The sequence below is a fragment of the Nycticebus coucang genome, chromosome 11, assembly GCF_027406575.1.
Source record: "Nycticebus coucang isolate mNycCou1 chromosome 11, mNycCou1.pri, whole genome shotgun sequence".
Lineage (NCBI taxonomy): Eukaryota > Metazoa > Chordata > Mammalia > Primates > Lorisidae > Nycticebus > Nycticebus coucang.
Window position 1 is genome coordinate 121,669,938 of NC_069790.1, and position 13,731 is coordinate 121,683,668.

Here is a 13,731-nt window from a genome sequence, read left to right on the forward strand (position 1 = left end):
TGTGAGCTGTGTGAGGCCACGGCACTCTACAGAGGGCCATAAAGTGAGACTCTGTCTCTACCAAAAAAAAAAAAAAAAAAAAAAGATAGAGTTGGATTTCTGTCTCTTGCAGTGTAAGACTTCTAACTAATAAACTGCTCACTTTGAATTAACTTAATTACCTTCACAAGCTTGCCCTAAATTAATTTTTTACAAAGGGAGTTCCACAATATTTTGAGCATAGGGAAAATCGTCAGAATAAGGGCGGATCTTCTGCCCTTCTGCCCTGTGGTTTTTGTCCCCTTGTCATTTATTCTTTCTGGAATAAGCAGGAGAGGATAAAAGGGGGGCAGGGAGGAGAGAAGCAAAGGAAAGAAATGCTGTGTAGGCAGAGTTAGTAGCTAATATGGACATTTGTTATTTAACTGTTGCAACCTGCTCCTCTGCCCATGGACACCTCCCACCTCCTTGCAGGAAGCCCTGCACTCCTGGCCACTGATCACTCCTGGCCTACAACATCAAAGTGGGAGCTGTGTCCAACTGGGAGCAACTTTAGTTTCCCCACCAAGCCCATTCTGAGCACCTATGGGGATGGAAGGTCTGGTGGCTGTTAAGACCCCACCCTGTACGGATGGGCGGCCTTCTGACTCCTCCCAGTGCTGTGGGATGCCAGGCTTGTTTCACCGCACAAGAAAAGCAAAGGTGTTGGATATTCTTGTTACTCTGGGGATTTAGATGAATAACTGGTGAAACATGAGTGTGTAAATCTTCTATAGGAAAAGAATGTTTCCTTTGGAATTGAGTAAAGCTTACTAATGACTGGGATTAGCAATGTCCATTAGTAATTTTTCAAGTTATTTGGGCAAGAAAAAAATCAGTGATTACAGAACCAAGACTCAGAACCATCAGCATATGTTGGTTATTTGCTTTGACAGGCATAATTTAGCTTCAATTCATTTGTGATTAAACTCCCAGGGCACTGTAACCAGATAACTCTGGGCTGAGAGGACGGCTGAGGAGGGAGGAAAAAGAACCCACTTTCCTCTTGGTGTTTTCTTACCCGTTTCTTACTTGTTTGGACTCTGGTACCTCTTTCCATTTTAAAATTCAGATTCACAAAATGGTGCTTCTAGGGCTACGTGAGATTGCACAGCCACTTCCCCCTTACATTCACTGCTACCATTTACTTTCATGGAAAGTGAGGGAGAGAATGTAACAATACCAACAAGGGCATTATAACATGTCGCTGGGAAGGTCTGCATTTATTCTGACGATTTTCCCTATGCTCAAAATATTGTGGAACTCCCTTTTTAAAAAATTAATTTAGGGCAAGCTTGTGAAGTGCTTTTGCAAAACATTTTTTTTTTTCCAGAAAAACTCCCAAATGCCAATGTCAATAAATCTGTAGTGGGCAAATCACTGGTGGGCACATACGTGATCCCGCTGAGATTTCTGCTACAGGGCAAGGTGTGATCCCTACGTCCCAGTCTGTGTCCACAGCACTCCAGACAGTTTTACCCTATCACTGAAAAGTTGGGTCTGCTCCAGGCTGAGACCCTCACCTCACAGGAATCACTCAGTCCCTCTTTCTCACCCTCTCATTGTACAGACAAAAGATAGCTCCACTGTCCCCCCGCTTCCTGCTATGTCTGTGTAGCTAGGACCCTTGAAGAAGGAGATGCCAGGATGGGATTAGATATAAGGGAGATTAAATGTTGGAAGTGCCCATGAAGGGAGAAAGGGCAGGACGTTGGTGGAGGGGGGAAGGAAGGATTGGGTAGAAAAAGCCTTAGACTGTAGCTCGGTTCTGAGACAGTCTTCAGTTAGAGCAGCAGTTCTCAACCTGTGGGTCGCAACCCCTTTGTAACAATGAAAATACGTCCTGCATATCAGATATTTACACTGGGATTCATAACAGTAGCAAAATTACAGTTATGAAGTAGCAATGAAAATAATTTTATGGTTGGGGGTCACCACAACATGAGGAACTGTATTAAAGGGTCGCGGCATTAGGAAGGTTGAGAACCACTGAGTTAGAGGATCCTGTGAAAGGAAGAAATGGGCCTTCTCTGGGACATCACCAGGTCCCGTCCCTGCCTGGGGACAGCTGGGAAAAGTGTGAAAAACCAAAGGGAAGTTCTGGGCTGTGAGTCAAGGGTGCCAGACCACTGACGCCTGCTCAGGGATTCTCCCCTGGGCTGGCCATGACCTCCTCCACCCTGCATCTCCCCCACCCATTAACATAGTCAACACTGCATCGCTTCTCTAGGAGACAGCTGAGTGGCCACCCTCCTCCAAGACCCACCAGCCTCAGTCCCCAGGGCTGCTCGCTCAGCAGTGCCTCCCCTCGAGACTCAGGCAGGCTGGCCTCTCTGGCCATATACATGTCATAGGTTAATTTGTGTCCCCTAAAAAGGCATGGTGAGGGTGGTGCCTGTGACTCAAAGGAGTAGGGCGCCAGCCCCATATACCTGAGGTGGCAGGTTCAAACCCGGCCCCAGACAAAAACTGCAAAAAAAAGGTATGTTGAAGCCCTACCCCCAGTATCTGGGAATGGGACTTTATTTGGAAATAGGGTCTTTGTGGGTGTAATCATAGCAAGATGAGGTCAGACCTGATGAAGGCGAACTCTGATCCATAGTGACTGGTCATAGGGGAAAAAAGCAGACTCAGACACAAGCATAGGAAGCGTAGGAGGACGATGGAGGCAGAGGCTGGCATGAGACACCTGCAAGCCAAGGGACACTGAGGGCTGCCAGTAGGACAAAGCCAGGAAAGCTGCTGCCCTCACACCTTCAGAGGGAGCCTGTCCCTGAGGACACCTTGATTTTAGGCTTCTGGCCTCCAGAACTGTACAAAAGTAGTTCCATTGTCTGAAGGCAACCAGTGTGCAGACCTTTATCACAACAGCCTGAAAACAAATGCACAGGCCTTTCTGGGCTGACCCTCCATACCTTAGATCCAAGCCCTCTCCTGCCTGGGGCTGCAGCTCTCCCCCCTCCTCTGCCCTGCTGAGCTCCCAGGAGTCCTAGTCTCTGCCATGCCCACCAGCACTTAATTATAAACTGCCCTGCTGGATTTATCTTATAAACTCACCTTGCTCCAGGAGCGGATTTTAGGCAACGACTGCTCCTATTGTTTGCCGAGAGGTTTGACTCTGTTTCAATTTCCCAAGACTGACTTGACTGTTTATTTGTGGTGCTAACTAGTCTCAGACCTCAGACATCGAGCATACAACAAGCCCCAACATGAGGTTTTTAAGGTCTGCACAGAGAGGCCCCGAGCCTGCACATGGGCAGGTCTCAGAGAAACCCAGCTAAACAGGACCAACCCCACTTCACCTCACCACGCCAGCAGACCACACCTCTGCAAGGCTTGTTCACAGGTTTCAGAGGACATTCCATCTTCAGGACATGACCGCTGTCACTTGACCAGCCAAGCGTTATACAGACCAAAGCAAAAGCTATGAGAATGACAGGTGAGATGTGGGTGGGGCCCCAAAGTGAAAGCCATCCAAGCTTTAAATTCCCTTTAAATTCCCCAAGTCCTTTAATAGTGGTTGGTAATTAAATTCCAGATGATGTCACATGAAAGTTACCCACAGAAAGGGAACATGAGAACCCATTACAAATGTAAATCGGAGACTATCAGCTTTCAGCATTTTAACAGCCACGTTTAGTACCCACGAACTTTTGAGTTTCAGTTTTAATTAAGACAGAGAGTAGCTCCTCCCCAATCAAGGCTGGAGAATCACCAGGTTCTCATGACACATCATGCCATTTGGCAGGATGGTGTTACCGGTGCTGCTGGGTGTGAGCAGCCGGACTACGGCCAATGGCACGCGGGGCGCCCATTGTCTGCCAGCCTGGGGAGGCACGTTCTGACCTGTGATGGAAGAGTCAAGGGTTCAGAATAGTGATCCTGTCGCAGGATCCCAGGGAAGTCTCAGGGGCCCTACTATCATGCTCCCTCCCTTTTTCAAGATAACTTGTTCAAAGTCACGGGGCAGGGCTTGCTCACTGCCAGCCTCTACGGAGCTAGGAAGTACATGAGACAGCAGTGTGACACAGGCAAATCCCTCTATAAATATGAAGTATATCTCCGGTCACCACTACCTCCCACACACCAGAGGAGCCTACAGAACAAAGGACACGAGTCTTTTGTGGGGATGTCCCGTTCACTTTGTCATACCTGCTGGGACAGGCACTTCAGAGCTCCTGGGGCAGGTGGAGAATCCACAGGAGCACAGGGGTATGTGGACAGGAAGGAGAGGTGTGTGGCCTGGGTGATCCTGCCACCTGTAGAAGCTGCAGTGGAGTCACAGCCCAGTCACAGGCACTGGGGGGGGCCTCTCCGCGCACAGTTTTGAGGACTCCTTATGCAGCGAAGGGGTCTTTGGGGCTCCTTATGTAGGAAGGGCTCCCAACTTCAGGCAAACCCCTCACAAGGTGTGCTGGCAGGCCCCTGAAGCCTGGCCTCCCGTCCTCCTGCCATCTGGAATGGGTGCTCGGTGCCCCCTTCCCAGGACGTGGCTCCTTATTAGCCCAGGGGTAGGATGGGTCCCCCATCTCCTTCCCATTAGTGGGCTTTGGGGGGGTACAGTGAACCCACCCAGGCTCTCAGGCCATTCCCAGTACCCCCTGCTTGAGTGCTGCCCCAATTCAGTGTCCAGACCTATTTCTCATCTTCATCTGAATGGCTGTGTTGTATCTGTGCCTCTCCTTGTACACAATCTCACACGATTTCTTTTCTTCTAGGCAGCAGAAGTACAAATCACGCATTTTATTTATAACTCTGCAGTTAAAGATCAGAATCAGAGTGTTTAAAACAGCGAGGATTGTGGAGGAAGAAGCTCTGCTGGAGGAACAGGCAGGCACTTTTGCCTGGCTTTTGCCTTCCACTGAGTTCTCACGATCATCACTCACACAAAGACAAATGCTCTCTAAGTAGTTAATTATTCAGCCCAGAAGGCATCTATCGAGGTGTAATTTCCACATGGGCAGCATGTAAGTACTGTGTTCCCTAGAGGATGCCAAGGGAAAAACTCAGTCCCACAGCAGGACAGGGGAGAAGGCAGGAAGACGGTCCCTAACTTACCAGTCCCTTTACGCCCGCCTGCTGGGGGCAGCTCTTGCTCTGGGCACTTTGCATCCAGCTCTGACCTGGGACTTGTTCTCAGTGGTAGGTACTGTCACATTTCATAGGTGAAGAAATGGAGACTCAACAAGAGTAAACGACGTGGGGAGATCGCCCAGCAATGAGCAGGGCTGATGCCCAGCACTGGAGCTGTGAGGGGCCAGGCCGAGCAGCCTCACTCTGGACAACTGACCCCAAAACTAAGTGGCCCCTATGCTGCCCAGACCACACCCCCCACCCCAGGACCTGCTTCCCAGGACTCTCCTCCCCTTCCTCACTGCTCACGGATGCCCTGTGGTGCTATTTCTCTAACAAAAGGCACAACCAGATGGGACCTTTCTCCAGGCCCCCACTCCACCAGCATCAACCCCCAAAGACTCCGCTTTCTCTCCCACCAACAGAGGCAACCACCCCACGCTCCCTGGAAAGGCCCCCCTCTTCTCTTCCCTGGAGCCCAGCCCTCCCCGACCCGGCTTCCCGGCTCCATCTGTGTTTCCTTCTCTAATGCAGTGGCTCTTCCCCTTGGGAACCATTGCCAATGATGCTCACTTATTTTACGTGAAGTTCCATCCAGGCTTTGGGAGACTTAAAGCTCCCCAGGTGATTCCAACGTGCAGCCATGGCTGAGAACGTGCCTTCCCAGATGATACCCACAGCCCCGCTCAGTCACGTGCTGCTCCTTTCCCACACCCCAAATTCCTCCTTGACTCCCACATCCCCCTCCAGCTCCTGCCCTTTTCTCCACTTCCCTTTACAGCAGCACCCCTACTAAGCGCCATCTAACCTTACTGTCCCTGGAGTTTCTCTGATTTTCCTCCAGACCTGCCTCCAATCAGTCTGTCCTGGCAGCGTCCCCCAGACTCAGCCTCAGCTTCTCATCCCAGCAGCACAGGGGACTGAGCACCCTCTTTCCTGAAGCCCTTTCCTCACTCACCTTCCTGACATCACTCTGTGGTTTTCCTTTGTGCTGTTTTCTTCCATCTGTCTCAGGTTCCCCTTCCCCTGCTGGGGTCAGTGGCCCTGGGGTCCTGCCCTGGACCTCTTCTCTTCTGTGTAAACTCACTCCCGTGCTGCACTCATCCAGTTTTGTGGCCTCATAAATCACCTTTTCAGTGATGACTCCTGAGGTGACAGCCCAGTCTGGACGTCTCTCCGTGAACTTCAGACTTGAATCTCCAAATGCCTGCTTGACATCCCCACCTGGATGTCTCATAAACACCCCAGACTGTGTCCTTATCCCCCACCATACCCCATACCCGTCCTTCCCCTCCACCTCCCCTCTTGCCGTGCCCTTCCAGCCTTCCTGGCACTGGAGCCAAGACCGAATAGCTGCTTCTCATTTTCAGCAAACCCAGGTGGTGGTGGTGGTGCCCAGGCACATCCAGAAGCCACTCCTCACCCCATTCTCTGTGCCAGCCTGGAGCAGCTGTCCCCTGGTAGCCAGGTTCTCCCTCCACCTCTGCCCCTCTCTGATCTCCTCTCAAAGCAACAATTAGAAGGCTTCTCTGCCAGACCCCTCCAAAAACTCCATATCTCGCTCATGGAAAAGCCGGCATCCCCATGAGGACTTCCAAGGCCTTTTGAAGCTGCCCTCAACTCCTCTCTGACCTTGCCTTCCACTGCCCATCCCCTCCTACCTCAGGGCCTTTGCACTGGTGGTCTCTCTTTTTCTGGATACCCAAAGCGCTCCTTTTTTTTTTTTTTTTTTTTGAGTCAGAGCCTCAAGCTGTCGCCCTGGGTAGACTGCCGTGGCATCACAGCTCACAGCAACCTCCAACTCTGGGGCTTAAGCAATTCCCTTGCCTCAATCTCCCAAGTAGCTAGGACCACAGGCACCCACCACAATGCCTGGCTATTTTTTGGTTGTAGTTGTCTTTGTTTTTTGGCAGACCTGGGCTGGATTCGAATCTGCCAGCTCTGGTATCTGTGGCTGGTGCCTTAGCCACTTGAGCTACAGGCGCTGAGCCAAAGCTCTCCTCTTAAAAGTCTCTTCTCAGCACATCCTTCGTGGACCGCCCTTTAAAATCAAATTCTCTGTCCTAACTGTCCTGTCTCCTCCTTTGCTTATTTTTCTAACACGTCATCGTCTAAAACACTGTCTGACCTACCTATATATGTATTTACTGTCTGCTCCACATGAGGTGTTAAGCCCCGTGAGGGCAGAGATGCTCGTCTGTTTTGTCCAGGATCTAGTACATTGCCTGGCCCTTAGTAGGTGGTCGGTAGGGTTTATTGCATGAAGGAGTGTGGTGCAGCCCCAGAACTGTGGGCAGCCGTGAAGGAGGAAGGCAGGTGTTAAGTTCTAAAACTATGATTATTAACATTAGGTGCTGAGAGTGCTTCACGAAGGAGACTTGAGCCTTCAGGGTAAGGTTAAAGAATAACAACAATAGTAATTGTAGGATGAACTATAAGACCTGTGACATCCTAGGAACTATTTCTTCGAGCCCCACTCTCAAGGGGCTCAGGTAGAGGGAAGGGCAAACTCTAGAGAAGTCAAACCCAAGGTAAGGGCAGGAAGTTGGGGGTGTGGCACCAGACTGTTAATGCAGCAGGGTATGAAATCGAGCCCGGGGAGGCAAGGCATGGGTTCCTGGGATGTCTGGGCACCACACACATTGTTAGGTCACTGTCATAAGCTGCCTGTGGTATCAAAATTTCTTCCCTTGGTCCCAGTCAAGATGATGATTTAGATTGCGGGCGATGAATGTGGCTGGCCCAAAGTGGTTTCTCATCCGGGTTTCTCATTCTTACCTGTCTGTAAGGGAAATCCAGTGTAGGGAAGAAACGAAAGAGGTACTGACCAATAGTGATTGGGCTGCTGCTCCTGTTTCCAGTCAAGCCCTGGTAATCCTGCGTTGCCATGACAACCACCTCGGCTGGATAATGCTGGTTTCAAGTCCATCAGAGGCAGACATGCTGTATGTAGTTTTCAACCTCAATCTGAAATGCTGAAACCATAAAGGTTGGTCTCAGGATCCCCGTTAGACAGCCAGAGCTCCACCTTCACGAGAGGAAAGGCTGGGGGCATCTTCGCAGCCCTTCTCAGAACCATCTCCAGCGCTCCACTGAGTTGCTCACTCAATTGCTCCCTCGGTTGCCCCCACCCTCCTGCCTCTTCCCTTTCCTTACGCCCACACCCACCTCACTTTTGCCCACGACATTTACTGACCATTTAATAAATGCACCAGGAAGAACAGTATATAGACGAAGAAACTGAAAAATGAAACAGCATGGATTGTTCTGGAAATTTAGTTTGGACTGGGACACATGGAGACATCAGGGAGCGTGTTGAAGAGGAAGGACTTTGGGTTGGCCCTGGCTCTGCCACTGACCCGTGACATTTGGGGCATGTTCCTTCCTTAGCCACCTGACCTGGTTGTTTACTTACCCTTGGATGAAAACATGGGTGGCCCCAAAGCATCTCTGGGTACTGCTGGATCAGAATCACCATCTTCATCCTTCAGTCACTACTAGTCACAGGAGCAGCCTCATGTCAACAGCTAAGACGTTCAGTCTCATGGAACAGCCAAAACTTGGGGAGGGGGATTGGTCTGCTCTCACTTAATGGGCACAATGTAAGGGTCTGTGGACACCTCCTGGCTGCCGCACACAACTACTCTACCTAACAAATGCAGATATTGTAATCTAGTTGTTTGTACCCTCACATTAACCTGAAAAACAAAAAAAGTTAAAAATGCCAAGGGTAGCACAAACAAAAAATGATGAAAAGAAGAAGAAAAGAAACGGTCCAAATTCAGCTTCATTCAGAATGACGGCATCTCTCTAGCTAGCCCAGGAGCCTTCACAGTGTAGCCTGGGGTGGGCAGGGAATGGCCAGCCCCTCTGCTCCCCCGGCCCATGTCTCTCTCTCTTCCTCCCAAGCTCACTCATGGTTTTGGACCCCTCCAAGCAGGGTGGGAGGGAAGAGAGCTGTTTCCAGGGGGATACAGCATCAGGAAACCTCCACTGAGGCTGGAGAGCCCAAGGTGTAGTGAGAAATGCCCTTGGGAACAGTCCTGCCAAGGGCTGAGATCAGCAGGCTGGGCAGAGGGGTCCAGGCAGCTGCCACAGAGGCTTTGGTCAGTGCTGTGAGACGCTGTGGAGCTGGGGGCCTCTCAGAGTTACCCCTACAGAGGCCAGGCACCTGCCAGGACCCCTTGTGGACTCAGCACTGGATGGTGTGGTCCCTGAGGAGGGGTCGTGATGCTGGGTGAGGCAGCCGTCTTTGGCTGAGGGCAATTTCCAGAGCATACGCCAGGGAGACGCAGAGCTGGAAGACAGGGCTCTGCCCTCATGGCCAGTACTGCAGCCCCTGCTAGGAGAGGCACAGGGAGTTCTCACCAGCACTTCCCAGGGGACTCTGCCAGTGAGAGACCTACCTGCTTCTGGTGACGGGCTCTCTCAGGCTGCTTTGTGTGATACTGGCTCCTGCCCCAAGCGTCACACCCACAGGGTGGACCAATAGTACCCGTTCTGCCCACCTCCACCCCAGAGGGCAAATCTCCAGCTCTGAGTGTTATTCTCAATGCCCTCTCATGAGGCCTGAAATGAAGGGAAAACACTGTCCATTTCACAGCTCCCTCTGCCCAACCCCTCCCAGGTTTGTCAACATGACAGCTGTCACCAAAAAGATTTTTCTCTCAGCCTTTTTAATCTCAATTCTTTCAGACTCTTAAGATGATTTTGAGTGACGAGTCATCGAACTGTCTGGGGGCCGTTTTGCCCTCAGCCTTTCAGGATTGCAGCTGATGTCAACAGAAAGAGCCCCGCTGTAAGTTCTGATTCACCAATTTGCCAGAAAAGTCCCTGCCCCACATTTCAGGTAGGAAACTGCTGGGAAAGGAGAACGTGGCAACTGGCAGAGGCATTAAATAAACCACCTGGGAGAGTTTATACATATTTGCACAGGCCTGGGAGGGGCTGTGCTTCCTATGCGCAATCTCATTTCACTTTTAAAACAGTCCTGGAAAGGTTTGACTGTTGCCATTTAATAGATAAGAAAACTGGCTCAGAGAGGTTGCATAAGTTTCCCAAAGTCACATGGGAAGGTCAGGGCTGGAGTCTAACCAAGCTCCCTTATTCCATGTGAAATACCCAATGTTTGCAAGATACTGGGCAAGATGCTCAGAAGATATAAAGACAAATAAAATATAAGCTTTGACATTAAATAGCTTACAACCTTTTGGGGGGGGAGCAAGGTAAACTTTTAAATAACTATAAAAGCAAATAGAACGTGGTGTTTCTGAGCAGAAGTGCTGTGTGGAGTGCTAGTGAATGAACTTAAGTGTCCCTGGGAGGAAATTGAGACAACTTTATGAGCTCTCAGTTTAAGACACCTCAGTTGCATATGTGTAGCTTTTCTCCATGACAAAATTCTATGGGCTTAGCAGTAAAAGAATTACAATCGGGAATAAATCCCTAACAGCACCAATATTGGGGTGGGGAGGGAGACCGTGTATGGACTTCAGCAGATGAGAGACTTTGATGAACTTCTAAAGGAAAGAATTCCAGATTTAAAAACATGATAGGTAGAACCATTGAAGATCTCCAGGTAGAGATACTGGATTAAAATATAATGAGAAATGATTTTAACATCTAGCTAAAAGGAGGAAAGAGCAATCCTTAGATGCTAGAAAAAGTAGAGATTAACAAGAGCCAAAAGGATCAAGGTCCAAACAGCAGCTTCGGGGAGCCAGAGAGAGGTCACACCTGCTCGGGGGAGGGGTCTCAAAGCTCGCACGGGGCCATGGAGGGAGTAAAGGGTCTGCACGATATGGGGAGCTGACGTGGAACCCCTGTGCAGAGCATCCCCAGAAGTCTTCTCTCTCTCCTAAGACAGAGTTCTGTCCCCTGATGCTCCCACATCAGGATCTGGATGGATTAAAAAAAACAAAAAGCCTAAGTGTCCTGTAGGTGAAGCATGTGCTCCAAGTCACCCTTATGATGTAAGAACCTAAGAAATTGACACCTATGTACAAACTGGCCTCAGACCAGAGAAAACCCTAAAACCTAATGGCAGAAACAAAAGCAAACTTCTCTGTGGGTTCCATCGCACGGTTCAGATACTCTGGGCTCCCACAGAGGAAACCACTGTCAAGAGAAGGTGCCTCACACTGAAGATTATAAAATGCAGGCAGAAGGGATCCTCTTCTACGAGGGGATTGACCACCCCCCACCAACATAAGCACACACACACTCGCACCAGGGGATTAAGAACTTAGAATGCAGCCCAGAAAAACAAAAAAGAGATGGAAAATGCAAGAGTGAGACAAAAAGCACAAGAAGGTAAAACGCACATGTTATAGGAGTTCCAGAAGGAAAGATTCCCTTTCCCTCCTTGTGCTGCTTAGAGTAATAGGCTGATGGCCTTACGTCTAAAATCCCTAGAGATGTGTGCTGGGCCCATGAGAGCCACCCTGCTGGGGAAATCACACTCCCCCACGTGGGGCAATGATTGACTGGCACAGGAAACGAAGCCCAGGTCTCAATCTAAGGTTGGACAACTCTGTAGACCACCTCCCCCAACCAAGGCTGGTCCAGGTTCGGCTTCACCTGAGACAGCCTCACACCATCCTGCACCTCTTTTACTCCCTTAGAGGTTTTTCCTGAATAATCATGTGCACTTGAATGCCTGTCTCAGGGGCCACCTCTAGGGAGCTGACTGTTGTGGGTTGAGTTGTATCCTCTAGAAAGACACATTGAAGGCCTAAATCCCAGTACCTGTGTGCGGGAGCTTATTGGAAATAGGGTCTTTTCAGATGGGAGTAAGATGAGGTCACACTTGATTCGCATGGGCCCTAATCCAATATGGCTGACATCTTTACAGGAAGAGGAAAAAAAGACACACAGGAGGCCGTATGATGGTGCAGGCAGAGACGCCAGCAAGGACCCCAGGATTTCTGGCAACACCAGGAATATGAGAACGGCATGGAACAAACCCCCCCCCCCCACCATGTGATGGCAGCCACAGGACCTAGAGCACCAACTGAGGCCAGCAGCATTCAGGGTGCAGAAGGGAACTGCCAGGACGAGACGAACGGGACACCCACGGCTGCTGAGGACAGATCAGGCTGCCATCCCCCACCCAAGACCCCACGGGCAGCCTGCCCCCCGGCACACACAGCCTGTGCCCATTGGAGAGGCCCAGGAGGACAGCAAGTCCAGACAGTTTCAGAGACGTGCCAGCGTCATGTCAGCCAGCCTCGCTCTTCATTAAGAAATCTTACCAGACAAGAGTTACCAGGCATCTGAGAAAAACCGATAGTGCAGAAGGCATGGATCAAGGCGAACCAGTAAAACAAGTAACCCAGGAGAAAACAAGAATTAGGAGATAGAAGAGGGCTTTCCCACTTCAGACGGGTTTTACGCAGGAGATTCAAGATGTTAGTTCCCAGAACAAGAAGAGGTTGTTATAAAAGTAGCAATCGGAGAGGAACAAGTTCTTAGAAGTTAAAAATGTTATTGCTCCAAGGATCTAAATTAGAACAGAAATTCAGAGGACTTCCAGATGAATGTGTTGGGTACATAGATGACGGACTGTTCGGAAGCTGAGTGATCTAGTGGTAAGGTGTGCTCAAATTATATTTTGTCAAATTCACACGAAAAAGTCAATTGGTAATTCCAGGAAAATAAAAGTCTGTCTGAGAAGCTCATAGTCTAAAAAGAAGCAAACTTAAATGTTGCATGATTTTCGAGGACTTGAAAGACGTAGGAGAGAGATTACATTTGAGCTCAATCCTGGGAATACCAGGAGCAGACAGACGAGTCCATTTCCTTGCTGGTGTGTCCCATCTTCCATCCTGGTCAACACTAATCACAGGCCTAGTGTGTGTGTCGGGGGGTTCTTGCTGTGTTTCCACCTTTTTCCTAGTCTTCCTCTCTGTTCTGCAGACGCTGGACAGCAAACCTTCCATCTCCAGACACCCCCCAGCTGGAGCTCTAGATGTGCTTTGCAGAAGGCAGAAGTGGGCCCCGAATGTGTACTTGTCTGGCTCCTGCTCTTTTTGCTGACAAGCCTGGTCATGGAGGTACTGGGTCGTTTTGTTACCGTTTTTCTGTAAGCAGTGCTAACAGTATCATGATGCCGAGAGGCGAGGTATGAAGCTTTTTTAATTTTTTTTGTAGAGACAGAGTCTCACTCTACCGCCCTCGGTAGAGTGCCATGACGTCACAGGACTCACAGCAACCTCCAACTCCTGGGCTCCTGCGATTCTCCTGCCTCAGCCTCCTGAACCCGCCACCCTCAGTATATGGCGCCCCACTCACTGAGCCACAGGCGCCACCCCATAAAGCTTTTTTTTAATCTGATATAGAACTTGCTGGATGGTGAGGGAGCCAGTAAATGCAGCAGGGACAGTTCCCTGATTCCTGTGTCACACCTGAACTGGCTTCCTGCAGCCCACAGCACTTCTCAATTCCCTTCCCTGGAGTCTTTCCTGAAAGCCCTACTTAGAGCCCCAGGCGCCAGCCCTTTGGACATGTTTGGAAGCATCTCATTTCTTCTGGTAAATCCTTTTCTGCTTAAAATAGCCACGGTGGCTAATTTACTTGCAAATGAACTCCGATTGATAAAATTGGTGTTTAATATTTAGAATTAACCTATAGACAAAGATT

At 49.8% G+C, this 13,731-nt stretch overlaps 1 long non-coding RNA gene across 4 annotated transcripts; it reads right to left on the bottom strand.

Moving 5' to 3' along the window:
- Nucleotides 1-3,515: 3,515 nt before the first annotated feature.
- On the bottom strand, nt 3,516-13,018 carry LOC128560180 (uncharacterized). 4 transcript variants are annotated; one of them, XR_008372898.1, is made up of 4 exons: nt 8,507-13,018; nt 6,050-8,066; nt 4,171-5,167; nt 3,516-3,864 (listed from the first exon to the last, which is right to left on the bottom strand). It is a non-coding gene; the product is annotated as an uncharacterized LOC128560180 (long non-coding RNA). The 4 variants fall into 4 exon arrangements; XR_008372896.1 differs by having other exon boundaries at nt 4,171-4,773; nt 5,077-8,066; XR_008372895.1 differs by having other exon boundaries at nt 4,171-8,066.
- Nucleotides 13,019-13,731: the final 713 nt, after the last annotated feature.